This window comes from Parus major, chromosome 1 (assembly GCF_001522545.3).
Source record: "Parus major isolate Abel chromosome 1, Parus_major1.1, whole genome shotgun sequence".
NCBI classification, from domain to species: domain Eukaryota; kingdom Metazoa; phylum Chordata; class Aves; order Passeriformes; family Paridae; genus Parus; species Parus major.
Genome location: NC_031768.1, coordinates 62,295,166 through 62,319,940, shown reverse-complemented (window position 1 = coordinate 62,319,940; position 24,775 = coordinate 62,295,166). Strand labels below are relative to the sequence as shown.

General features: G+C 41.4%; 2 long non-coding RNA genes across 3 annotated transcripts in view; both read right to left on the bottom strand.

The window, feature by feature from the left end:
* Nucleotides 1-3,997: 3,997 nt before the first annotated feature.
* Nucleotides 3,998-15,002, bottom strand: LOC117244516. Its single transcript, XR_004497774.1, has 3 exons — nucleotides 10,021-15,002; nucleotides 5,293-5,921; nucleotides 3,998-5,082 (listed from the first exon to the last, which is right to left on the bottom strand). It is a non-coding gene; the product is annotated as an uncharacterized LOC117244516 (long non-coding RNA).
* Nucleotides 15,003-15,585: 583 nt separating this feature from the next.
* The window catches only part of LOC107213321, a 32,750-nt gene continuing 23,560 nt past the window's right edge, over nucleotides 15,586-24,775 (bottom strand). The window contains exons 1-3 of one of the 2 annotated variants that reach the window (XR_004497772.1): nucleotides 22,702-24,711; nucleotides 21,092-21,253; nucleotides 15,586-16,907 (exon numbers count right to left, since the gene is read on the bottom strand). This is a non-coding gene — a long non-coding RNA (uncharacterized LOC107213321). Of the gene's footprint in view, nucleotides 16,908-21,091; nucleotides 21,254-22,701; nucleotides 24,712-24,775 lie in introns of those variants that run through there. The other variant, XR_001524710.2, reaches the window with a different exon arrangement.

The following is a 24,775-nucleotide window of genomic DNA, read 5'->3' as shown; positions in this document are numbered from 1 at the left end:
TTCTTTTCATTTCTTTTCTTTTCTTTTCTTTTCTTTCTTTCTTTTCTTTTCTTTCTTTCTTTTCTTTCTTTCTTTCTTTCTTTTCTTTTCTTTCTTTCTTTTCTTTCTTTTCTTTCTTTTCTTTCTTTTCTTTCTTTTCTTTCTTTTCTTCCTTTCTTTCCTTTCTTTCCTTTCTTTCCTTTCTTTTCTTTCTTTTCTTTCTTTTCTTTCTTTCTTTTCTTTCTTCACTTGCAAGAACAAGCTGTGTTTGCACTTTAAGCCACCACTTGCTGATTCAACAACACAGGAGCACAAGCACACAGTCTCACTGTCACACACACGCACACACAGAGCTCCACAGAAAGTGATTGATGATCAGTTTTCATGTCAGAACTGTGATATTTCTGGCTGAACAGCTTTCTACCTTTTTTTTTTTTTTTTTTTTTTTTTTTTTGGTACAAAAGCCACAGCATAAAGATAAGAGGCAGAGCACTTAAGACGTGTTTACAAAGATTAAACCACTGACTTGGCTTTAGTTAAAGTAAATTCTCCTGCTTCCCACTGTGCAATGTAGATTTACAAAGGGAGGACTGGCAAAGGTTGCTTCGTCTTCTTTTCTGGCACTGTCTGTTGGCTCCAAAACAAATGCACGACTTAAACCACATAAAAGCGCAGTAAGGTATTAGCACTTTTGAGGAGTTCAGCATCTGACACATTCTTAATCTGCCTGGGTAGGTTTTTGATCTGAGCTGTTGCACTGCCTTTATAATGACAGGGCAATTTAAGAAGCCCAAAATTCAAGATTGTCTCTGCAGCTGAGGAGTTCCCAAGGCCAGCACTCAGCCCCTCTCTGGTGCCATCGACCCTGGGAGAACAGCCTGCTCCCCGGCTCTCCCCTGAGGCCAGGGAGGTGCAGGGAACCCCAACCCTCCCTATATTATAGCCCAAAATTATCTCATTTTCCCCAAGGTTGAGATCACAGTGGATTAGCCTGAGGAAGGATTTTGGGAGGTTATAAAAGGGTAAAATTGCACAACTGCAGACCTCCAGCATGGAAGGCAAGGTTTTACTGAAGGGAATGTGATGTCTGCTCAGATGGTCCCTGGAAGCAGAGGGCAGCAGAACAACCATGGCACAGCAGGGAGGAGAAAAAACTGTAGAAAACAACAAGGAATGGCAGTAACACAAATCTCAAGAGAAGAGATAAAAAAATAACTAGGTAAGGCTCACTATTATGCTCTGCTTGCAGAAGGAGATTGCCTTGGCTATGGCGAGAGAACAAGAAAGGACAAATGTCATGTCTACCTCCAAACAAATGATGTGCCTAAAGATTATTTACCTCGGAATTTGTTATTACAGCAAATAATTATTTACAAACATTATTATAAACATGAGCATGGAGAAAGGAAAGGAATTGAGCATCAACCTTTCATTTTAGTTTTTGTTCTTGATGAGGAAAACAGTCACTGAAGTCAGCTTTGGTGAGGTGTAATGCAGGGGAAGACAAGGTGGGGCAGGAGGTTTGTACTGAAATGATATTGTATTGCTAGTCAAAGTGGAAGGACATATGGGATAGGTGTGGCACAGCCTCTCCCAGATTTAGCCATATTCAATATTTTTATTCATGCCCCAGATGATGGAACAGAGAGGATATACAGATGGCAGCCAGCAGGGAAGGACTGTCAGGAGTTTGGAAGACAAGATTAGAATTCAAAATGATCTTGGAAAACCAGTATTTTTAAGGTCTAACAGGAAAACATGCTACTCTGGAAACATGCGTGCAGGTTCTTCCTCAGATGGGCAATGACTGGCTGAATACTGCAGGATGGAACAGCTGCCTGGCCAGCAGCTCTGCAGAAAACCATCCAGAGGCTGTAAAGGGTCACAAGCTGAACAGCAACTTTGTGTTGTTGTGGAAGAGAGTAGCCCCAGACTAGCAATGTATAAACAGAATTACACCCTGTGTAACACATAACCAATTTTCATCCCTACAAAGTGACTGTATTTGTGTGCAGTCTGGTAAACTGCTCTCCCAGAAAGGTGTGATTCAGCTGTGCTAAGTTTAAAGAACAGCAAAAGGGCTAATTAAAGGTCTAGAAACACAATGCAGGAAAAAATTTACATTATAGAGTTGCTTGAGTAGAGAGGACTTTCTGAGGTTAGAGATCAGGAAGCACATTCCTAATGCTAAAGGGAGATCATACAGGAACAACTGAACCATGGCATGTCCACCAGGGCAGGCTTTAGAAATGCTTGCTGGAGTGTCTGAGATGTAGCTGATCCTGGCTGACAGTGGAGGGGTGGTCCTACAAGCCTATGAATGAGATCAAATGGCTACATCCCAGCCCACTTCCTCAGGGTACACTCAAACCACAGTTTCTAGATCATAGAATTGCCTCTCAGCACTCACCCCAGGGGCAGAACACTTCCACGGACAGACCTAAACACAATTGTGGCTTAAAGTGTCTCCTGATCTACCATCTCCTTCGTCATACTGGCTTCTGGGAGACCCGTCCTTTAAAACCCAGCTCCCCATCTTTGGGATACAGGGAGCTGGGGTCAGTGCTAGAGAATCTGAGGAGCTGCACAAAGCCACTGCAAGCCTGGGAGGCATATTTAATGGTCTGGTGGGTCAAGCTACAGTCATAATCACTGGGCTAAGCTCATTTCATTAGGAATAGGGGGAAATAAGTCTTACTTGGCAAAAAAACCCCCATGTATCAACAAGTGAGTCAGAACCAGAATCAAAGGAAGATGACTAATAAGATTTCTGTTCTAATCCCATACATTGTGGCCTCTGCTACAACACATATACCAGGCAAACAGTCTCTAGGAACCCCTTTTCTTTAGAGACAAATAAATTTTGAGTCAAAAGAAATTAAAAGCAGGCTCGGGGTACAAATCTAGCAACAATCTCCAAAGAAACAAACCAAAGAAAAATTTGTAATTTTTGAGGAATGTCTCCCTCTGTTTCAAAGCAAAACAATGTTTTAACATCAATTTTCAGCCAGAACTGTTAGTGCATACTGGCAACAATAAACATCTATATCACTCAAAAAAAAAAAAAAAAATCCCTGAAAAAGTATTGCAGACAAACAGTGGGTTAGAGCCTTGGGGGATTTAAAAGGCATAGCATGGAACCTGTTTATCAAAATTCATAAAGGAGTAACTGTGCTGTAAGAGTTTTCAGGGGAGGTACAATACATTCTGCTGACACTCAAGAGTGCGAGTGTGGCACAGCCAGCTGGGTTTTTAAATGCCTACCATTGTGGTTTGCTCCTTCCATCAGTCAGTCAGCTCCCAGTTAAAGTTTCTTGCAGCATTCATTTCTGGGCCTTAATGCTCTTAAGAACCAATGAACTGTTGATTATGGGGTTGCCTCAGACTGTCAGAGGGTTTCTTTTCTAACCCTCGTTACATGGTTTAGATGTTGGTGGGAAATAAGCAGATAGAACAAACTGAGGAAACACCTAAAGACAGTGAAAGGGAGTATTTTCAACACAGATTCCTACAAGGCCCTTTTGCAGAACTTGCAGACATGTCTATTTGCTTTTGGCAAGAGGGTGAATGAACAGAGAGATGACATTTTGTACAGACATTTTCAGTTGTTTCTTTGTTGTATACAAAGAGGTTGCACAACCACGCAATTTTCCACACACAAAATGGATGCAATTGTAAATTTTTCAGGTGCACTTTAAAATGCTGTTAAAAACCTCCATATGAGTCTTTCAACATGGAATTCACTGTTCTCGCTTCCACTTCTTCCTTACCTCACATCTTTAGCCAGAAACATTAAAAATACACAGAGCTCATAGAGAAGCAGCAGTCTCAGCTCTGAATCTCCATATTTTTCTGTGTTTGAATAAAACGTTTAATGTTACTTGAGCTGGCGAGAAAGGTGGGGGGTTCTGTATGTCTTAGTAGAAATTAATGTTTTGGTTGGCTGAAAAAGCTCAGGAAATTTCTGTAGTGAGCATGATGAGAGAGGATGTTTGGCAAGATGTTTTCCAACAGCTGGTACAGGTGAAGGATTAGGGGGAAAAAATGCTTAAGAGCCTAATTTTCCCTAATTTTTCTGCTTTGTACCCCTTTTAGATATACAATCAATTTCAAAGTCTCATACAAATCTCACTGAAATCCATGGGTCTCTTTCCACTTGCTCAATAAGACTTGAAATAAATGCTCCAAATGCTGTGTTGGTTATTAAAAACATTTTGACATTCCTCCCTGCCCTCTTAAACACAGCTGTTTGGGAAGAAGCAGCAGATACTGGCCTCTCTATGCAGCCTGAACTCAGAGAAGCCACCCAGGTGACTCTGCCCTTGGCCAGGACGAAATGACCTGTCCAGGTTCCTAGATGTTAGGTGATAGGGTGACTTGTCCCACTGTTCCCCCATTTCTGCAGGGTGAGGGGTGGGGGAAGAAAGGCCATGAAGGGCACAGGCCTTCAAACTTCCTGACGGTGAAGGAGGTATAGAGAGGGGAACAGGTTTGGAGATGGTGTGTTGTGCCCTGTGGAATGTCAAGGGTGGGGATGGTCCTTTGCTGGTGCCTTCGCCTAAGGCTCTTTGCTAAAGAGTGTAGGATTCAACATAATTTGTACACAGAGAGCCTCCAGCAACTGTCTTCACCCCATTCACTCAGCAGTACAGCTCTGCAACACCATAAGTGCATTCATACAGAGTATTTGGTATTTATAATTCATAGATACTTCTGAAAAGTGAACATTTACTGACTCCAGAATTGCTTTTGTTTAGCTCATTATGAAGGTCAGAATTTCTGTAAATCTACACAAATTGAAACAGTATTTTGGCACAGCTCTGACATTTGAGCCAAGTCAATAAAAACAATGATATATATTATTCTGGTATCATTTAATCTCAGTTTATTTAATCCATAGTGAGCACAAAGACCAAAATAAACGTTTATTCACATATTGAGATTCCCTGACACTGTTCTACATTACTGACTTTCATGTGCTTGGAAAATAAGAAGGCTTTTTCATATTCATGCTCAGTGAGTGAAAACACATCACTCAGGAGACCATCTGCTTCTCTCTGGAGTGTGGATCTTGACCTTAACACATTGGGCTGCATACAAACTCTGAGGGGAAAAGATGTATTTGGGTGCTTCAGCACAATCTTAAGAGCATAGATATTTCAGTCAGCATTCAGAGGATTCAGTGTTAGTTCAGCTACTACAGCAGCCAAAATTATGGGAGATGATTCAAGTTTTCATCTATCTGCTGTGGTATGAATATTCTGCTACAACCCACTTGCCATTTTATCCCAATTCATTTATACATGACCGTACCTGGGTCCCCAAGAAACAGATGACAGCTTTGCCTCTGACTTCCCTGTGACCATGTTTTAGCCTGTGGCAAGGAAAAGTAAAATAAAATAAAATAATAAATAAAGAGGGAAAAAATAAAAAGGAAAAAAGAAAAGAAGAAAAACAGAGGCTGCAGTAAGTCCATGTGGAGAATGGCAAGCTGCCTGCCACCTCGGTGCCCACAGCCAGTACAAAGACAGGAGAGGGGAGAGCTGTGGTTTGGATATGCATCCTCCTGAGGGCTCCCCAGGCTCCTGGGGTTTCACAGCACCTCCTTGTGGGGTCTCTCTGGAGGGAACCACTTTCTCTTCCATCAGTATAAATGGAGAGCTAGAAGAGGCTGCCCCACAACTTCTGTGCTCTCAGCACCAAGTGGCTTCAGGATTAAGGTGAAGGTTTGGCTAGGCTGGGGTGGAGGAAGGACTTGCCTTTAACACATCTTGCAGCTTGGAGAGTCAAGGTGTTTTAGCTGGTGGGGCTGTGCATACAAAGGGAGCTCAAATGCTTTAAATGTTTTCAAAAACCATATTACTTCCCAGATTTGAGTCCTAGAAGGACATTTTAAACAGGTTCCTGACAGCTGCCTCTGCTGAGGACATGCCTTCTTCTTCCTGAGAAAAGACAATTGAAGAAATGCATTTTAAGAGGAACTGGACACAACAGGAAGAATAAAGTTGCCATGATGGAGTGCTCCCATGGAGGTTTAAGGGCATAGAGACCACAGTGTACAACCCAAACCCTGATAACCTGCAGCAAATTAATTCCTAACTCAGGATCCATAAGCTGAAGCTGAGCCAAAGCAGGGTTTTCCTAGATGAGGTGGTTCCAGCACAGGAGCATACACCGTAAATAGGTCAGGTAATAGCAGGAGGAGAAGTGGTAACATCATCTGCAGAACCCTCCAGAAACTCAGGTTAGCATTCAGACAGCAGCTCCCTGCTGCCATACCTGTCGCTGTCCAGTTACCTAAATCAGGATAAAATTTACTTAAGCAACTTGCATTTTGTCAGAGCAAAGTTATTACCCATGACTCCGGTGTCAGCATTGCTTCAGGTCTAGGCTGTCATTAGACTGTCTCAGGGAAAAGATACAATTCATCTGCCTTGAAACCCCTTCTCTGAGGTCACAGCAGCTTGATGTGAGCTGTGCACACAGTGCAATGCAGAAGCAGAAGGGCCTTATGGGCAGAAGAACACAGATGAGAAAACTGGTCATTTTATCCTGACTTGGGGGAGGGTCCAATCCAGTACCAGGAGAAAAATTAGGTGCACACAGCTACTCAGTATAAGTGAGAAAACTGCTCATAGCAGCTACCTGCTTGAAGCAAGGAAAGAAGAAAATTTGAGGTAGTAAATCCACCAGGTAGTGAGGTTTGTTCCTTGTTCCTCAAATGAGCCTTGACTCTTGCCCCCAGTGTCATGAAAGGTCCCAGAGTCCCAGAGGTGTTGGGGAGTGCGATCAAATCCCAAACGTGCATTAAATGGCACTTTCCAAGGAGCACAAGGGAAATGATGCAGGAAAAGCATCCCTCTCCAAGTCTCAGAAAGGAAGTCACAGATGCAGAGAGTGAATATCTTCTTGTATGAGCATTCACAGTGGCACAGAGGGGTCTAGAGGAGAAGCAACCTCAGAAAGGAAACCATAAAGATATGGATAGAGGACACAAAAATATCTTGCAATCTGTGAGAAGCCCGAAGGGACCAAAGCATTACCTGGTAATAGTTAGGGTGAAAGATAACTTTCTTCTGATAAGAAACCAAAGGAAAAAGATGAGGTGCAATGACAACCCACAGCCTTTGAAAAAGGAAAACAGTAGTTTGGAATATCAACCAACTGAAAAGACTGAGACTTCAGAAAACTCCTTTGTGAATGAGATGGGAGAGGCCAGTGTCCCAGTGGGAGACCACTGGAAATATTGTTACGAAAGCTGCAAGGCAGCGGAGCAAGGCTTGGAAGAAATCCAGGTACAAAGAACAAAGGATGGTTTGATAAAGACCCTGAAAATTCTTGAAAACAGCATGTGGCAAGGGTCACATGCTGCTAGGCTCACAAGATATTTGTGGGGTGAAGGAGACAGAGCAGGAGATGCTCCTAGAAGCTTCTGACCTAGGGGGAGGCATGGAGGGTGTCAGTCTCAAGGAGGTTGGACAAGTGGGAGAAAAAGGAGCTCTCCACATTTCAAGGCACCTCCTTGCCATGGAAAGAGGCTTTGGGGTTGCAAAATACCAGTACCCAATCTGCCACCCCCATGCTCATATCCCAAGGCCTGAGGTGCTGCAGGAGGTGCTACGAGCACAGTAGCACCCACAGCAGGATGGAGCACCTTGTTGTCACCCCCCCAAAGGGACAGTGTCCAAGGAGAAAGATTGATGACAACTTTCTAGCCCACAGAGCAGTTCTGAGCCAATTCCCGAAGCCATCCCAGTGGTAATGAGAATAAGGCCTCAGGAAGGGTTCAGAGCCAGGTTTTAATAATGTCCTGTTCCTGCCGCATTATTAAAAACAGGGTGGGTAGAGGCAGTCAAAGACTTTGTGGACTAGTTGTGTTGATTGGGTGGCTTGAATCGATTCCAGGGGAATTGCAGGTCTTTTGCCTGATTGTGTACAGGAGGGACTGAGAAGAGTCAGAACAGGCTGGAATATCGCTGCTGTTCCCTGCGCAGCGAGCAGAGGCAGAGCCTGTCCATCCAGAGACACTCTTCACTGAGCAAACAGTAGCAGAGTATCCATATTAAATCAGAAGGACAAATCTTGGCAAAGTTGGCCTGCTCTCTCTCTGAAGTTATGTGGGCACATTAAGGCTTTCAGCACTTAACTTGGGAACAGAACAGAGAACAAATATCCAGGGGCCACAAGGGTGTAGCCGTGGGATAGAACTGACCCAAATATTCTTGTTATTTTTGTTGCTATTGTTTTTCTATTAGTTCCTATTACAGCATGTGAAAGGTCTGTTCTTGACCCAACAGCAAAACTGGCCTCTTTTGAAAACCCAATCCCCCATAGCTGTCAGGACTGGAAAGTTGTTGCATGGGTAAAAATTTGTGTTTTGACTTCACGAGCTTGAAAAATTTTAGAGATGAAATGAACCAGAGCTGTCAGGGTGTGGGAAGGAGAGAGGGGAAAGGGTTAAAAAGGTTACAAAAGTGTAGATATGAAACTAAGGAAAGTTAAATATCACAAATCACATTTGATAAAATGCAGAAAGTGTTCTTGTTTGGTTTCCGATTTCATTTCCCATTTGAAGTTGAACTACTAAATTGTTATTGCAGGAGGTAGGTCAGAGTGTGCAAAGGAATGCAAGAAAGAAATTCCCTTCAGATTATAAACACTGGCATCATCACTCATTAGCCCTAGTGAGGTCTTCTCACTGCCTAGTATGCAAATTAATTCAGAATAGATTTTGAACTTGAAAACTAGGGTGTGTTCTATTCTGAAATGGGACACAGAAACATTAAGGAAAGTGGCAAGACTGAAATGATCTGCAGACGGCTCCCTGTGGCCAGACAACTAGGAACATTCAGCATAGAATTAGCTTGAAATTAGCCCTAGTTTTCATTCAGAGCTGGTATGGCTCCGAGTCATTAGCCTCCACGCTCTGTGTCAGCTGCTGCAGGACCTGCTGAAACCTGGCTCTGGCATTTCAGCTTCTGGTCTGCCAAGCTTCTTTCTACAGAACAGGGAAGTTTTGCAAGAAATCTTTACAAAATGTTGTAATAATGAAAACTTTAAAAATACACAGCTGTTTTGCAAAACCCTTGTAACAAAGACTCCTTTTAGATCAGGTCCACACAGGCTCCGTAGTGGATGTGCTACTATCAGTACTCTCAAGAGAGACATTATGCAGCCTGACATTCCCTCCATGCCTCTCTCACCCCACGGGTCCCCTGCCTGGACCTTGTTCCTTTCAGGCAGTGCTCCCTGCTCAAATCCCTGCTTCAGTCCCTTTATTTGGGTGCCAGAAACTGCTTCCAGGGGTTAGGCACATTTGTCCTTTGGGGTGACCTCCCCCTAGGGCTATTTGTCCTGCCTTGCTGCTGCTGTGGCTTAAACAGGACAAGCTGGGTCATCATTTCGGGTGAAATTCAGCTGCAGCTGAAATGAGTAATTCTGAGGAAAAGAGGTCCATGAGACCTACAAACATCTGAGCAGCTGAGCCTCCACTGTGTTGACTTAGCCTTCCTTCACATGCACCAATATGTTTGCATGCTGTGAGCACTGTGCAAGGTGCTGCTCCTCCTGAAACCTACCTGTTGGTGGTTGGTATCAAGCGGGACTCAGATCATTGTTACTGATAAGAGTTTGGTGGAATCCATTTTCCAAAGTGAATAGTTTATTGGGATTTGAACTGTTGAAGGGAGTTCATTGTTGCAAATAAGGTAGTGCCTGACTAGGAAGCCTCTTTAAAGTGCTTTTACTACCACAGGAAAATGGGGATTCAGCTTTTCAGTGTTTGCGAGTATTTCACTGAAGTGATCATTAGAATAAATAACTCCTAGATTCTCAGATGCTGGTAGCTGCACATAAGCTATATTTCCAGTTAATTTTAATGACAAAAGAAAGCTGGCCAAGGCAGTACATGATGACTTTCAATCTCCTGGGGAAGCCAGGAGGAACTTCCCATAAGTTTGAGCAGGACCTGGCTCTTCACCTCCTGTGCTGCTGTATCTCTTTGCCTTAGCGTCAAAGATGGCTGAGGTGGGAATCACAAACCTGCCAGGAAGGAATAGATGGGGACCCAGCTTTTCTCAGACATCCACAAGATAAAACTCTTGTATTGCTCTTCTGTGGTTCTTCTTCAGGGTTCTGAAAATAAACAGTGTAAGAATAAAGTGTAGCTATACCCAGTGGAACTAGCCTTGTCTGGCTTAGTATCCCATCTCTAAAAGTGGTCAGATGCACTCATCAGGAGAGAGAACAGAGGAAACATATACCATACTTCCTCAAAATTCCCTGCTAGACTCAGCACTCTACATCCCAGGGACTCCTGGTGGTCCCCAGCCAGGATACCAGAGGACATTGTTTTTCCAGGCATTGTGGCTGACTTGAGGAGCTGTTGGACCAGGCTTTCGGGGGGGGACGCACTCTGTGTGACACTGAGTCATCAGTGGTAGCATTTCACTCATGGATCCTGGTTTTTTCATAGACAAAAGACTGCAAGAGGCTCAGCTTCATCTGATCCACCACACTGCTGCAGCAATAAGGAATATATGACCCCCGACAGATGTTATTCTCACCTGCTCTTGAGGCGAACGGAGGGGAGAGCCACAGCCTCCCTAAGCAGACTGTGTTTCATCACTCTGAAAGTTGGGAATTTGCTTTGTAACATGGAACCCAAATATTCTTTCCTGTAAATTAAGCTAAATTCCTGTTGACCTTTTCCTGACAGCTACAGGGGACCATTTTATTTGCTGACCTCTTTGTAGCAGACTTTGCATTCTGGAAAATGTATCACATCCCCCTTTGTCTCTTCTCCTCCAGAAAAACAAACCCCATTCTCTCAACCTTTCTTTTTAGGTTATGCTTTTTAAACCTCTTGTTACTGTCTTTGGGGTTCCCATAAGGGTGTCTGTTTATTAAAATAGAAGCTTAATTTTACAAAGGTTGCTACATTACTTGGCACAGCAGAAAACAATAACAAAGCCACTAGGAAATCCAAGATAAGATCACAGAGTGGAGGGATAGGGTGGATCTCAAGAGATAATTCAGTCTGTTTCCTTGCACTAGGGAAAGTTCAACTGAAAGAAGAAAATCCCTTAAAATCTGTCAGGTCAATGATGTCAACTTTCAGTGATGACATGTCTCCAGTTTCCTGGAAGTCTACCCCATGGATTTTACTGTCCTTGTATGAATCTGCTGTATGTTGTTACATCCTTGAGGATTAAACTTCTTAAAGAAGATTTTAAAATCACCTATGACTATTGAGCTCCAAACCAGAAAATAGTCTGAGGGAATAGAGGTATAAAAAAGGATAGATTTAGCAGCTGTAAATATTAAGCTTTTTTATTTTACTTTTTTCCCCTATTCCTGCAATTGACTGTTCATTTCTTCTACCTTTAAAGCATTCAACTATAGTAAATGTGTAAAATAAAGGTGAGATAGATGGGTAACATTTAAAGACCTGGCCTAGAAATCCTGATGCATAACTTGCATTTGGCATTTTCTTGGCAGTATATCAGCCACAGAATAATTTTTCATGCTAGAGGTGGCAAAATGATCAAGTTCCCTGGCAAAGTCCAAACTAATTCTCCCCATCCTTTGGTTTCATTGGTTCTAGCTTGATCTCACCCAAAATCAGGTGAAAAAACTAAGGTCCTCTTCCTATCAATTCTCTGCCATAGATACATTGTCAGGACTGGCAGCTGTACTGAAGGTTTCCTTGGGCCTGAAGCTCATGGCAGGTTTCTGAAGGCTGCAGCATCAGATGACCTTTTGAAGGTTCCAACAGAAGCTGGCTGGAAGTTTCATACAGGCTCAGAATGTTCCCTTGAAGATGTGATTTTTATACCACTGCTCTCCTTTCAAGGAATAACCCCGTGCAGAAATTCATGTAAGTGGACCCTTCATCCCAAACAGGGTCCTGTCTAAACCACTTCCCCATGCCTTGTATTTATGGCGGGGTCTCAGGCCAGCAGATGCCACCTGTCCCAAAGGTGGTCAGGGTAGAAGAGTTCTTGTACAGGCATTGACAATGGAAGCCCTGAAGGCAGCAATGCAGACCATGCATGCACGGCTGTTCTGGCTGTTGCTCAACTGTTTCGTTGTTATCACTGCTCATAAACAGAAATGTTTCACTCCACAGGGTTTCCTTGCTTGAATCTTGATGTCATCTCTCTCCCCTGCATACAGGCAAAAAGTTTCTACCAGTACAATCAATGTGGGAGCATAGAAAAGGAGGAGTGATGTGCTATGCTTTAACCAAAGGGGTCTTTCAAAATCTGAAGCTAATGAGGATCCACTTAACAACTCTTCATATAGTTCTGATAAACAAAATGTTTCCAACTGGAATTAAAAAAGCTGAACGTAACAATATGAAGAGGGAATAAGAGCTTCCCCTTGTCAACTGGCTACTAACAAAAGAAAAATATGAGGAGTGAATACTTAAAAAAAGGAGACCAACAGTGCTGTAATATAATTAAAACCATTAAAAATGCTGTACTCTGGTTTTGCTCCCTGAAGCACTATGTTATTTTTCTTTTTAAAGCTGTCACCACATTTTGATACCATAAGGAATAAACTAAATCAAGACAAACCTCCATTTCAAAGTTGGAGTATTTGCTAGAAACAGTAACTTTATCTTCAGTAACTAGCGGATGATGCCTAATCAACTGCAGCCATCAACATCTCCCTTTTTATTTGTTAACATTAGGTATTCCTCAAGTACATAAGCAGGACTGAAGTGTAAGAAAGACAAATGCAGAGACAAGGCCAAGAGAAAGCACCCACAGAAAACCTGCAATTGTAGAAGTTCAGAAAGGACCTCATTCAGCAAAGTACTGAACTAGAATAATCTGTATTATATGAGTAATGTAAGAGTATGCAACACTGTTTGTTTTTTTTTTCATTTGGCAGCACTTCAGACAGAGGTAAGACAACCTTCCTGTCCCTTGCTATCATATTCCAAAGTTTTCCTGATGCCACGGAGATGATGTAATCCTGACACTTGAGCAGAGATTCCAGTTGCCAGCAAACTGCATGGGGCCATTCTTCTGCTAGAGACATAAAAGTATGAAACAATGGGTTGTAGGACTGAGCTACCTCATGCATTTACCTCTTCTACTTTTCTTCTTGAGGAAAAGTGCAGTCTACTGGCATTGAGAATGAGATTAGAGGGCAATGCAGAAAGAAAGGAATGTTCACAAAAATTATTGTAATGAATGTACAATCATAAAATTTAAACAATAAACCATGAAGAAAAAAATGAAAATGTATGAACAAAGTTCCTGGGCAGCAAAATTGTCAGCTATCATTTTTGAACCTTCTGAAAAAACAGATTACTTAGGAAACTCAGTCAACCTCTACTCCACCAGCCTCTAAAAACTCAAAAAGCAAATCTAGAAAGATGAGTATACACTAAGAGCAAATTTCTGACTGAACTTGTAGCTCTACACAGTAACCCAGACAAGCAATACTGGACACTGCAGCTGTTATCTTCCCAAGAGTGAACAAGACTGTTACCATTCTGCAGGGCCTCAGGGCATCACAGAGCTGGGAACTGCAGGCATCAGATCCTGCAGAAATTCTTTTTAAGATCTGAAGATGCAAACTTCTCCTTTCTCATCCTCATACCCTCAGGAAAAAGAAGATACAAAGAAATGCAAGAAATATGCTGTGAACAACTCTTTCAGTGATAGGGGGCATGGGACACAGTATTGACATGACTGTATAGTCACAATATAGTCAGTGTATTGTTAAGAGATAGAATAATACTTGCAAAAAGATTATTTTCATTGTGGCCAATTACCATAAATGCGCTATGTTTCAGTAAATTATGCTGCAGAGTTGTGTTTTGAAGAGAAGCTTTATATAGCTGCTGGTAGTGTGGTGGAATAATAGAACAGAAATGAATGTTGCTGTTCAGGTGGAATATAACTCATAAAATGTTGTCTTCACAATTTCTTTACCTCATGAGTCAAAACCAAATCGTTTACCACAAGTTCTTGGTATACTGTGCCCTAATTTTACTCAGTTTGTTCCAGCAAATCATTGGTAGAAGAGATGCATTGTTGACCCAAGGGCTTCATACAGACTCCAAGCTGAAAATATGAAGACAAGTTTCTAAGTAATACAAATGATCCCTGGCACCAGCCTAGCAGTCAAACACAACACACACTCTCAGCTGGAGATTCACAAACCTGCCCACTGAATCCTCAGAGGGCACATTTGTTCTTTTCTATGTCATGTTGAACCTTTCAGCTGCATTCAAGTGCTTGCACATAAGATCTGCAGAAGAAAACATCTTCTTTTGCTTTTTATGTTTCCTACCACCCTGTTTTCGGTGACATCTGGACCTTTCAGATGAGGACAAGAATATTCCACTTGTAGGAGAAGATCCTGTGTCTTGAAGTCACCAATTTTAACAGGAAAAGGCCTGGAAAAGGCACCCAACAGGATCTGAGACCAAATCCTGAAAGCTGACTTCTCTGGCCCAGTGCTGGAGGGGAACTTCAGCCACTACTTTTTCCACAGGGATGAATCTCCAAACAGTGGTAGGAAGGGCAGGCCCAAGGATTTGTCTCAGGGGAATAAGGTACTAAAAAGAGTTTGTGGTAAAACAGTCTAGCAGAGCACTTTGTGTCTCTTCTGACCACAGATGAAATGATGGGGCCAGATGTGTCTCATGGGCCACCGACTAAAAAAAACTGGTTGTGAACCTTCCTTGGATCAACATGAAAGAAGCCTAAGGTTACAGAGTACCAAAGCTGCCAATAGATGAGACTCTTTGATGTTTTTTATGAACAAAAAAATGGACAGAAACTTTTTTAATTTTGCATTAGCATTTTCTGTTGTGTGGGGTTTTTTTCCAACTGACTCTGTGATTGTTGATATTAATTAAAGTGAATGATAGATTATTTTCTAAAGGCTATAATTTAAACCAGTAGTTGAATATAGACTAGAGTGTAACATTCTTCAGCTCAAACCACAAGGTATGCAAGCTGGGAATGAACTCTATTTCTTTCCTGTTGAAGGACAAATTAACTATTTTTTATTAATTCTAATGCTAGCAAAGAAAGTAAGATCCCCATTTTTCCTTCAATTTCTCTCCACACTTAATTGATGTATTCTACCAAGCCATCAAGCTGCTTTTAAAACCCATTCTTTTGCATAGAAATATTATCCTCCTTTTATTAGTTTGAGTTGATAAATGAGCCAAGAGCCTTTGAGGTATTGTGTACTGTCAATGGAATACATCTTTCAGATGCATCCACTGCAACAGAGCTGAAAAAATATATATCATGAAACACTTAATAAAAAAGATACACAGATTTGTCTTTTACAAGATCATGGGACTTGAGTCTATCTCTAGGGAGGAGTTCCAACATGAGAAAGAAAATACATAGTTCAAAAGCCCATGTTTTCAATTTGCGGCCACATGGTTTAAATTATCCCTGTATTTATTAAGGGCGCTAAATGGGCAGCTTGACTTAGGGGAAAGGGTCATTCAAGTTGAGAATAGTCATGTTTAATCCCTCAGCTAGCTGCAGGTTAAATTTACTTTAAGATGCTGAATTTTCTTTACATAGTGTGTGTTAAAATACCACTTGAGACACAGCTGGAGGGTTTTTGCCATTTATGGTTGGTTTATTTGGGTTTTGGGTTTTTTTTTACTTTTGTATAGCTGCATTGTAAACAACAATTGAAAACTGTTAAACACCTAGAATGGTTTTCCAAAGTACAGCATTGCAGTATATGCTATACTATACCTATCATTTTACCACCTCTTGTACTTCAGTTTTACACAAGTGTGTGCAGAGTGTTTTGTGGTAAACTCATGATTTCCCTGGTACTCAGTGTTGTACATTTTCATGTAATTGGAACCACAAAAAAAAAAAAGAGTAGTCTAAGACATATTTTCCACCTTGTGCTGAGGCCTTGAGATAGTAGGTTTTTGGATATTGTGTGTACTTGCCTATGGACTTGCTTCCTCAGTATTTCAGGAGGGAAAAAAAAAAAAAGAAAATTAACCAAAATCCAAAAAGCAGAAATTAGAGCAAACAAATTAACATTTCCAAATGGGCAAGCAATATAAAATTTAAAGATTTTTAAAGATTTTAAAGATGTAAACAAGTAGCTAATGATTATCAAGGTAGTTTATCCTAATGTTAATATTCTTTTATGTTGGTGGTTTGCCTACAGATGTTCCCTGGTGGGAATTGAACATTTCTTGTCTTATCTTTCTGTTAACTCGCCTAGATAATTGCCTGGATTTTGTTCATGAGATGCAAACTGATAGCTGCAAACATCCAAAAGGCTCACTGTGTTTGACCAGACCTGAGATTGTTGCTTTTGTTCTTCAGCTGGGCTGAAGCTGAAGGCTGTGGAAACTGGGATGGCCTGGGTGCTCCCATCCAGCTTCAGTGTCTAAATGTTTTCAAGGAGAAAAAAACAACAACAACCAGAACACAGAGGATTTCTGACCAAAGTAATGTCTAAAGTCACTTTTAAATTCAAATAAATATTTGTGGGAAAACTGCTTTCCCTATTCTCCTAACACTAATAATTTAATTATGGTAGCCGCCAGGCATCTTTAACTTTTGTGACCAGAAGATCACTCTGGGTCTCAGTGACCTTGGCTGTTGTAACAGGGTAATATTTTCACAAGGATGAAATGTTCTTGAATACATTTCTCCATTGTACTGATGTTTGAGGGCATTTCTCAGCAGATCTGACCTGAAGTGCAAACATAATTCTTTTGTTTCACCTAGAGGTTTATTGACAAACTCCAGAAATATCGTGTTCCTCTTCCATTTGCTGAATCTCACTCTCTGTGAGAAGACAAAGATGTTGGTATTCTTCCTTTGAGCTCTCCATCATCAGTGGGAGTCTGAGCCAAAGGTCGGAGCCCGGGAGCCTTTGAAAATTATCCAGTGGCTACACATCTAAACATGAAGAGAAACAAGAGGCAATGAAAAGGAGCAAGAGAGAAAATGAGTCAATCCTTTGGGTTTTTTTCAAGATATTTCAGTGTAATGTTTCACATAAAATTGCTCCTAAAGTTCATTGCAAACATTTGTCAGCAAAGTTCAATGAAAAAACCCAGGCAGGTGAGAATTAGTGTTCTAAAAATGCCACTCTTTCACTAATACTTCAAGCAATTGTTGTGAAATGCAGGAATTAAACCATCAGCTCAAGAAAGATGCAGTAACCAAAATCTCTGTGTTCTTTTGTTGTTGACCAACCATTGAGTCTACATCCATTCAATGTCACTTTTGCCTAGTTATTCTGAAAATGTCACAATCTTTTTTATCAAACTAAAAAATCTCATGTATTAAGACCTTGAGCTTATGACCTATGGTTCGTTTTTCCATTTTGTATCATGCAAATGCAAATCTTTAGCTTTATCACAGACTCAGAGGATCACAGGATGGTTTGGATGGGAAGAGACCTTAAAGATCACCTAGTTCCAACCCCTCTCCCATAAACAAGGACACCTTTCATTAGACCATGTTGCTCAGGGCCTCAAACACTTAGGGGGATGGGGGACCTACCACTCACCCTCTGCTCTCCCAAAGCCTGGAGTAATGATGCTGTTCACTCTCCTTGCTGCCCTAATGATCATGGATTCCACCATTTCATGGTTACTGTACCCAAAATTGTCCTTGAACATCCCATTTCCCACCAGCTCCTCTTATTGGTAAGAACGAAGTTTCAGTATAGCACCTTTCCTTGTTGGCTCCTCTATCACTTGGAAAAGAAGCTATTATCAATGCATCCCAGAAGCCTCCTGGATTGCTTATGCCCTGATGTATTGTCCCTCCAAAAGTGGTTGAAGGGGTGGTTGAAGTCTCCCACAAAGACCAGGACCTGTAAAATTGAGGCTGCTCATATCTGTCTTTAGAGGAACTCATCCACTTAGTTTTCCTGGTCAGGTGGCCTGTAGAAGACCCCTACTACAATGTGACCTCTGCCCTCCTTTTAATCCTGGCCCATAAGCTCTGAGTTGGCACTTCATCTATTCCCAGGCAGAGCTCCATGCTCTCCAGCTGGTCATTGACATGGAAGGTAACACACCCTCTTCATCTGCCCTGACTGCACTTTAAATCATATTGATCTGAGCTGTCCATAAGGTTTTCAAGGAAGCTTAAGAAGGCATTCAGAACACATTCATCTCATTCAGAGAAATGATGTACAGCTTACTTTTCCAAATGCCCTATTTCAGCTAAGTTAGCCTTTCTCTGCTGGAAACTATTATGTTGCTCCTTGAGAAACCATGGCAGTATAATATAGCAAGCATACAAGTCACAGGCCTAAGGAAAAAATATAAGGTCTTACATTCTTGCATGGTTAAGTTTATTTTCTTGAACAAGTGGATAAAAAGCCCAAAATACTGGAAATCTAAGAAACAAGGAATAGGTCTTCACAGAAAATGTTTTGGCTAATTTTTTCAGACCCCTGAGTTTGAGCAGATCCACACTGATACAAATATTCTCTTAACCTTTGGGTTCTTATGAAATGGAGACACAACTCCAAATCAGTTTCGCATTTATTTCTGTATCAAAGGCAGATGGATCAACAAAAACCAGAAAGTTTTGACTATCTGAAGTGGTTGCAATGTGCTTAATGGGCCTCAGACACTTTGTACCTAAACCACAAATTCAGTCTGGTTCATTTTCATAATGTAAGAAAATCCTCACCGAAGAAAGTTTCTTTAGCTAATACATTTTGATAAATAACAAAGCTTGACCTGATGGGTTTTGCCATATATGCTAACGATTTCTGTCCACAGTACTGTTTCTCCTGAGAAAAGATAGGTGATTATTTTTTATTTTAAATCTAAGGGAGTGTTTTTACTCAAATGGAGTCCCAACACATATGTCTAAAAAGTTTATCTGACTGATATGACTAGAAAACCACCATATAAGCTACTATCAAGTAACCCAGGAGTCCAGAAAAACATCAGTGCTATGGGTTAGTTTGCTGGGTGGCTTTATGAATCTGAAGTTGAAACAAGGAAATTTCAATGACAGCAAGGTCTGGAGAGCCAAGTTACAACACTTACGATATCCACCTACTCAGAAAGCCTTGCATACTTTTGGCAGGACATAAATGTTTGCCTCTTCAAACCAGGAGACCTGTCACCATGCTCAGAGCTTGACTTTAAATTCCTTGAATCACATCTCATGAAGATTCCAGGGTGCCTGAATTTTTTCCCATGTTTCTAGGTAATTATGACCCCATATTTAGTGTGCCACTTAAAATCCAAAGTCATTAGTTTAACATACATGTGTTACTAATTCAAGTATATAGGTACCCCAAATGCCATATAAATTTGTATTTAAGGTCAGCTAGGTTACTTTGACTTCCCTGCCTAGAAATGAGGTCAAACCAGCCCCATCACAGTAGTGTAAAAGCATAGACCCTCTGGGTAGTAAGAAAGCAACCACACCTACAAGGTTATGACTAATATGTTTAATAAGAATCTTTTATTCAACTTTCTTTCTCTTCAGAGGGTTTGTGGAGGGTTGACAGCAATGCATCTCATACTACCATGCTGGATTGCAGCTTTTTTTAGCAAAATAGGTAAATATGTAAGGTGTCAAATTCAGCATTTCGAGGGCTATACAGTCTATTTCCTGCAATGGTCATAGGAGCAGGGGGTGAACAGGGGGAATAAAAGAGGAAACCCGGGTACGGATGTATTGACACACAGACACAGTGAAACCAAAACCAGATTGTTCATCAGTGGGCTGAGGCCAATTGGATGAGGTTCAACATGGCTGAGTGCTGGGTCCTGCACTTGGGTCACAACAACCCCAGACAGGCTGGGGGAAGAGTGGCTGGGAAGATGCCTGGCAGGAAACAACCTGGGGGTGCTGGTCCTTAGTGGCTGAACGTGAGCCAGCTGTGCCCAGGTGGGCAACGGGGCCAATGGCATCCTGGCCCGTGTCAGCAATAGCATGGCCAGCAGGAGCAGGGCAGGGATTGTCTCTCTATGCTCATCACTGGTGAGGCCACACCTTGAATCTTGGTCGAGTTCTGGGCCCCTCAATTCAGGGAGGACATTGAAGTGCTCTCTGGAGTCTGTCCAGAGAAGGGCAACGTAGAACAGTTTGGAATGTATTTCCTATGAGGAGGGGTTGTTTAGCCTGGAGAAAAGGAGGCTCAGAGGGGACCTCATCACTCTCTACAACTGCCTGAAAGAAGGATAGAGCCAGGTCAGGGTCAGTCTCTTCTCCCAAGTAAATAGTGATGGGACAAGAGAAAAGTCTCATATTGCACAAGTGAAGGTTTGGATTGGATATTAGGAAAAAATTCACCTAAAGGGTTGTCAGACATTGGCACAGGCTCCTCAGAGAAGGGATAGTCACCATCCCTGGAGGTACTGAAAAGATGAGTATAGATATGGCACTTGGGGACAAGGCTTAACGATGTTAAAGTTAGCAGTGTTACATTAATGGCCGCTGATGATCTTAAAAGTCTTTTCCAGCCTAGATTCTTTGTTTCTATGGTTTATTTTCCTGCCAACAGCAACATGAGGGATGGTTTTGCCAATTTTGAAAGACTTCAAGCAGCAGTGTGTTTGCTGTCTCATCCAATATTTTATTCCTGTGTTTGATTACCTTCACTACAGAGAGAACATAGTAAGTAGGCTAGAGGGATATTACAGGTTTAAAAAATCACAGTTAATGGCATTGTTTCTTTCCACTGCTATAATATATTTTATTTTAAAATTATTCCTTCATTCAGTTTGTATCTTTCTGTAGGTTTTGCAGGTTTAAAAAACAAGACCATTAGTTTAACCACTGACTTGGAATAATTTAGATTAGATTGCTGAAGGTCATGAAGCCAAACCTGCTCCAAACAGGTCCAGCTGGGTTAGGTTGTTCACTACAGTCAGACTTTGAACACCACCAAGAACAGAGACATCAAAACCTCTCGAGAAAAACCTGTGCCAATATTTTGTCACCTTTCTGAGGAAAATTTTTCCTGATATCCATCAGAACTTCATTTGTTGCAATTTCTGTCTGCTGCCTATTATTCTATGTGCACCTGTGTGAGCAGTATAAATCTATCTTCTCTATCTCCTCCCATTAGCTAATGAGTAGCAGGTCCGACAACATACCTTACCAAATTGGCTCATGAATCTGCAGTGTCAGGAAATAGTTCTTGCCAGTCTTCAGAAACTTGTTGGATTGCCTGTGCCCTGCCATGTTGTCCATTCAGGTGGTTAAAATCAACCATGAGAGCCAGGGGCTGCAGTCAACTCTTTTCTTCTCCCTGCCAACTTCTCACAGACCAATAAAGCAAAACCAAAAAAGGATAGTGAAACTGAAATCACAGCTGATGGGCCTTAGGAACAGTGACTAATTTTTTCAAATTGTAACATTTTAACCACAGCATTTGGTGAACATTTATTGTTCTCTAGTCTTTATTCATCTACGGTATGACAGTAACTGTGTAGCAGAACTTCAAAAGTCACTCATTCTCACACTTATGCTAGAAATTAATCATCATCATCATCGTCTCCACAGGTAATAAATCTATGTGTCTGTGGCATATCTCTCTTGGTTACAGCTAACAACATTCCTATCCCACAACCCAGCATTTCAGATGGGCACAGAAAAAACATTTATCCACCTTTCTCCCTTTTTTGTACTGGCATTCATGATTTTATCATAGGTATCAACAGGCAGAAAACTACTTTGCCTTTTTACAGGCTTAAAAAAACAGCTTATCTTTTTTAACTCCATTGGGATCAGACCCTTTTTCTGTTCTTTATATATTTTTTAATGTTTCATTCTTTCTTTGTTTTACTAGGGAATTATTTTGCAGGTGGTCTTCTACATAACCCTTTTTTTTGTTGATGAAATCATGGGGTTTGGAAAAGCTAGCACGATCTTCTTGAATAATTCCTGATTTTTCTCAGTGCCTTTCCATTTAAAATGCATATGCTCAGTCAGTTATACCAGAAAATGCTTTAAGCTTTGGAAAGCTGTCACTATTAAAGTTCCAAATGGGCAGACTTTGGTCAATGCCCCATTTCACTTGTATAAAATAAATCAAAATTGACTATGAACTCTGGTACCTCAGCAACTGTACTTCTTGGGTTTTGTGACTAACACTTTCTCATTCAGCAGACTTAAGTCCACTGTCAGGTTCCCTTATACTGCATACAGGATTTCTTATTTTGCAAAGAAAACATTATTATTATTCATAGAAACAGCTAAGGAAATTTGTTATTGGCTGCGAGACATCAGCACCAAATGGCTCTCTGGTTGAAGTCCATTATAAGTTTCTTTCTTGCCTTTTTGACTGCTGTTATTTCCCACATCCCCTATAAAATATTAACAGATGCCTAAAGAACTGCCACATTTATCACCTATAAATTTTTCCTGAGATATGAAAGACCCTTATCTATAACCTATCCTTTGCTTTAAATAACTGTAAAAATTGAACTTTGAGGTTTAAGTAACCTTAAAGACATATCTAGAGGGTATGAAGAACTTGAGTGGAGAGATTGTAGAGACCCTTGGATACAGCAAAACACACCTCTTTAAGAGGATGAGGTCCAGAGGCAACTTATCTCAGTAACCTGGACACTGCACAGGAGACAGTAAGTGCCAGAGCTGGAGCCTGGTTTGTTTGGGCCCAGACAAACGTGGCTAAATGACATCTGTGCAATTCCCTTCCTCCCCCAGCACACATTCAGCCAGCTCAGGTGTCTGTACCTACCACCACCCAACTTTCCTGGTATTAAGAGCCCAAAGTTTAATGTTGAAGAGTAAACTCTGATATCTCTGAATCTGTTGCTGTAATCAAGATCAAAGTCTTCTGTTTTTCTCCTTCCAATCTTCATCTGAACCCTTGGCTTTCTGGAGCAGAGGCAGGGAATGGCCAAAGACTGAATCAGGAACAAGAAAAGTTGAGAGCACTAGCTGTGTCATCTTCCTCTTTCTTTTTTACCATCAAGTATAGGCACTGTTTTAAATTACACAAAAATAGCCTGTAAAAATCTCATCAATCTCATTTGTTCAAATGCAGCTTTCCACATGAATCATTTACTGTGGCACAAGTAAACAATGCCACATGTTTCAGGCTCAATGGTGCTCTTACATTATTCATTCAGCCTAAGGTGAGCTGGTTTGCATGAAGTCTTGCTCCCTCTTTTCTCTTGGTTAAAAGTTACATGAAAAAGAAACTGTACAACCACCTCTTCATTAAAGAGTCAAAGACAGGAATATTCAGGGAGCAGTTGTTTGCAGGCTGCCCTGCCAAGGAATGGAAAGTGTCACATTTCAGCCTTCCTGCATTCATCCTTCCTTTCTCTTTCTGCCCATACAGACACCTGAACTAGCTCTAGACACTCCTGATCAAATATTGCAAACAAGGCCGCTTCATTTGTGCCACAAAATCTAACTTCACCTGCCTCTGAGCAGACATATGGCCATACTTCTTGCTAGCCCAAACCATCTTGCTGTCTGCATCTGAAGTATTTTTCCTTTTTTTTCTCTCCATTCAGTGTAACATTTTGGTGTAAGAGAGGGGAGCATCCAACAGTTGCTCAAGAAAACCGACTTCCCACTTTTACACTTAGTGAGTTATGCTAAAAAGTCATGGACAGGTTTTAACCGTCTGTTCATTGTGCTGTGCCATTTAAATACACTTTATATTTTTATTTTTTTATTTTCAAAATAGATTTCAGACTAGAAAGAACTTCAAAAGCAGAGGTGGAATTTCAAACCCACAAGCATTCAGTCCTGGGGTGTAAATAGGACTCTATCCCCACACACATAAAAAAACCCCAAAAAACATAAAAACACTCTCTGTTGCTACCAGCTCTCCTGATTCATCCAGCGTTTCACAAATGTAAAGCTGGTATTCGAGTCCCAGCTTGGAACGAAGACACTGAACACAAACCTCAACTCTCATTCCTGCAGGAGAAGTTTCCATCCCTCCTGTTTGCAAAGAAATGTTTGAAAACATGACCTGACTGGGCTCAAGCAAGTTGCTGGGAAGGGAGAAGGAGCTGACTCATGATTTTTGCTACCCAGGAATTGCAGTGCTGGGACATTAGCCAGCAGGGAGAATGAGACTTTGGAGCCTCATTCATTATTACAACTGTGCTGTTACCCTGGAAGATGACACTCTTTGCTAGAAGGAGGCCAAGGCAAAATGCTTTGGTTTTGAGGAGAGTTGTCAGTCAGTTTTCCATCAGATGACCTCTCCTCATAACCAAACTTACCTTGGACAAGGCTGTGTTTAGTGTATCACAAACAAGATCTCCAGCACCTGGTTCCTCCTGGTACATGACAATAAGCAATATTCCTCCACCACATTTGCCCATGTGTCAGCACCTCCTGAGGGATGCCTGGCTTCTTCTGCCCATCACATTCAGAGGGGTTCCCTTCCTAAGGGACAAATGCTGACTGTGCTTACCTCAGGGTCATCATTGCTTACATCAATGGCCCCTAGTGAAATAACCCAAATGGCCCCATCTGTTTATGCTGGCTACCTCTACACAGAGTTCAACCTCTTGACAAAGCTCATATTAAAAACATAACCAAACAACTGCTCAAATTTTATAAGAACTTCCTAATTAAAAAGCATAAAAGCCCTAATACTGTGATACTACAGGGACAATTGAGTAGGTGTGGTGGTATGTGGAACTGATGTATAATGGCATTTTAACTCATGCACTCTAGCCTCATAACTGGCCAGGAAAAACTAGGGAGAAGGAAAAATGGTATAAGGTTGTTTCAGAATAAGAAGAAAAGGTGAGAGAAGAGAAGAGAAGAGGAGAAGAGAA